General features: G+C 43.8%; 1 pseudogene; it reads right to left on the bottom strand.

The window, feature by feature from the left end:
* Positions 1 to 1,476: 1,476 nt before the first annotated feature.
* Positions 1,477 to 3,295, bottom strand: LOC101689080 (annotated as a pseudogene).
* Positions 3,296 to 3,536: the final 241 nt, after the last annotated feature.

Raw genomic sequence — 3,536 nt, 5'->3', positions numbered from 1 at the left:
TTATTTGGAAAATATTTAAGTACACATGATTTATCTTAAAATACTTTCTAAAGGGAAATTGTATTAGCTAGATAATTACATAGGTTCAGCGTAAAGTCTTTGCAGCTTCCCTCTATCAATGCAGTAATAACATTAATGCTAATATTAGCTAATACTTAAATAGATAGATGATGTGCCAGGTAATCCAAGTGCTTTACATATGCTAACTTGTTTAAGAAACTATGAGGTAAATGTTATAATTACTCAGATGAAGAAACAGAGTTACAGAGAGATTAAGGAATTTTTCCATGGTCACACAGCTAGAATGTTTCAAATATATTCTGAATAAACTTTGGAGACGGTGCCTCTGTCCTGGGCAAAAAGCAGACTTCACTAGATGATGTAATCATTTAAATTTACAATCCCTTTTGATTGCTGGCTAAAAGCCCAAACTCATACTCATACCTAAGGAAGCTCTTGTCAGATTAAATCAACTGGAGTGCTGCCTGCATTCATTGTATAAGACTTGTATCATCATAAACATCCTGTAACTGAAGCCAGAATTTAGGAGAAGAGTACTCATTCACATCAACAGTGTTACTTGGATTGAAAAAGTTGGGATTTTTTAAAAAATTAGCATTACAATAGTTTTATTAAAGACATTGTTCATGTCTATTTAAATGGAAATAACATTCTGGGTTGGTTCACTGAAAGAAATTTTCTCTTTTCTTACAGGGTTGGAGGTTCAGAGACTTGGAAAGTAGTTCCTTTCTGAACTCTTGGCAGGAGACAAATCTTTCTTTCAGCACATAAAATCTCAATGATTGAATTGTGTGTGTGTTAAAAGCCCCTAGAAGAGACTTGCTCATCTTATTTGGTAGAGAATCTACGATAGAGGCAGAAAGTAGTAGCTAAAAGAAGAGAAAAAGAAGGTGCCCCTGACAAAAGTACGGATTCAAATTTGGGAAATGGGTGACCTGGGATATTTATACCTTCTTTGGAAAAGAAGAAAGTATTTTCTAGTGCATGTTGGGTTCGTGCACAACCAAACTAGAAAGAAATGTCACTTCATTGGGTGAAATCTCCCAGGAGCCAAGTTATGGTAGATTGGAAAAATGTATGAATTCTCCTAGTGCTAGCAGAGACACTATGGACCCCGATTTGCCAGGAATACCCAAAGCATCTCTATAGTGGCCTGAAACCCAGAGTATTCATTAAAAACTTTCATATAGTACTGGGTAGGGAAATGCCTAGTAGCTACAGGCAATAGTTAGGTTACAGAAAATTGGAAAATGTCTTGAAAAAGTGAGAAATGATGGAACCATGGTGCATCTTAATGTCAACTTGATGCATTTGTAAATTTGTGACATTACTAATCTATGTACAAAAGTAAATATAATTATATAATTATAAAATAAAGAAGTAAATTTCTAAGAAGAGCATGTGAATTAAAATGAGTTCAACATTTTATTTATTTATTTATTTATTTAAGGTGTGCACACTTTTTCGAACTGGTCTTGTCAGTGTACAGGGAAGCGCCTGGCTGCCTCGTGCCTCAACTCCACTCCCAAGGAAACCAAAACGCCTTCATGAATCTTAAATTGGAGGGGACAAAAAAGGGGGAAGCCATGATGGCAGACCATTCAAAATAGAACAGAAAGAACAGTTTTTAAGGTGAAGATTAAAAAAAAAAAATTTGGACTACATAATTTACACAAAAGCAATTTTATCACTCTCCTGTGTGGACTTGGGTAAGAACTGCCCCTTCTCAGAGAGAAATGGAGTGGCTTTTGGGAAGGCAAGGGACTTCCTGTAACAATGCATCTCACGATATTTGGAATGACTATTAAAAAAAAAAGTACAATCAAAGTCCTCGGCCACATTGTAGAATTTTGGGGATACTCGTTCCAACCAACTGCTGTCACCTTCACCATTCCAATTTTTAAATCCTGAGTTGTGCCAAAAAAAAAGAAAAGAAAAAAAATTGAGAAAAAGAAAACGGAAAAAATTTCAAAAACAAAAAACAGTAATTAAAAAAAAAATGCACACAAATAAAGCCATGCCAATCTTATATCGTTTTCTGTGCAAGTTAGGTTTTATCAAGAAAGGGTGTAACACCAACTAAAGTAGCAGTCCGCCTAGAAGCATTTGCGGTGGACGATGGAGGGGTTCGGAATCGTCATACTCCTGCTTGCTGATCCAAATCTGCTGGAAGGTGGACAGCGAGGCCAGGATGGAAGTGGAGTACTTGCACTCAGGGTGGGGGCGATGATCTTGCTCTTCATCTTGCTGGGCGCCAAGGTGATGATCTCCTTCTGCATCCTGATGGCAATGCCTGGGTACCTGGTGGTCCCGCCGGACAGCACCGTGCTGGCGTACAGGTCCTCGCGGATGTCGATGTCACACTTCGTGATGGAGTTGAAGGTAGCTTCGTGGATGCTGCAGGATTCCATGCCCAGGAAGGAAGGCTGGAAGAGCACCTCTGGGCAGTGGAACTGCTTGTTGCCAATGGTGATGACCTGCCCATCAGGCAGCTCATAGCTCTTCTTCAGGGAGGACCTGAAGTCCGCAGTGGCCTTCTCCTGCTCGAAGTCCAGGGCCACATAACACAGCTTCTCTTTGATGTCATGCACGATTTCCCGCTCGGCAGTGGTGGTGAAGCTATAGCCGCGCTCCTTAAGGATCTTCATGAGGTAGTCCGTCAGGTCCCGGCCAGCCAGGTCCAGATGCAGGATGGCGTCGGGCAGGGTGTACCCCTCGTAGATGGGCACAGTATGGATGATCCCGTCCCTGGAGTCCATCACGATGCCATCGTGGCCAGAGGCGTACAGGGACAGCACAGCCTGGATGGCCACATACATGGCCGGGGTGTTGAAGGTCTGGAACATCATCTGGGTCATCTTCTCACAGTTGGCCTGGGGTTCAGTGGGGCATTGGTCAGCAGCACGGGGTGCTCCTCTGGGGTCACACGCAGTTCACTGTAGATGGTGTGGTGCCAGATCTTCTCCATGTCATCCCAGTTGGTGACAATACTGTGCTCGATGGGGTGCTTCAAGGTCAGGATGCCCTTCTTGCTCTGGGTCTCCTCGGGCACACAGGAGTCCTTCTGGCCCATGCCCACCATCACACCCTGGTGCTGTGGGCACCCCTCGATGGAAGGGAAGATGGCTTGGGGGGCATTGTCACCTGTGAAGCCGGCTTTGCCCATGCGGGAGCCGTTGTGGACCACCAGAGCAGCGATATCGTCATCCATGGCAAACGGGGGTGGTGTAAACTGGTGGTGGCAGTGGCCAAGAGGCGAGGGTGAGGGGCCTGTGTTCGCAGGGTGGACATGGTCTCGGTGGTCTCAATATCTTATTTTTAAAGAGATTTTATTTATTTGAGATGGAGAGAGACTGAGAAAGAGCATGAAAGCGGGGGGTGGGGGAGTGGGGGAGGAGTGGAGGGAGAGGGAGAGAGAGAATCCCAAGCCGACGGTACTCTGAGCATTGAGCCTAATGTGGGGCTTGAACCCATGGCCCTGAGATTATTACCCAAGCAGAAAACAAAGAGTCCAA

This window comes from Mustela putorius, unplaced genomic scaffold (assembly GCF_011764305.1).
Source record: "Mustela putorius furo isolate JIRA1106 unplaced genomic scaffold, ASM1176430v1.1 tig00003869_pilon_pilon_pilon, whole genome shotgun sequence".
NCBI lineage: Eukaryota > Metazoa > Chordata > Mammalia > Carnivora > Mustelidae > Mustela > Mustela putorius.
Note: the sequence above shows the minus strand (reverse complement) of the source record. Positions and strands in the feature narration are given on the sequence as shown.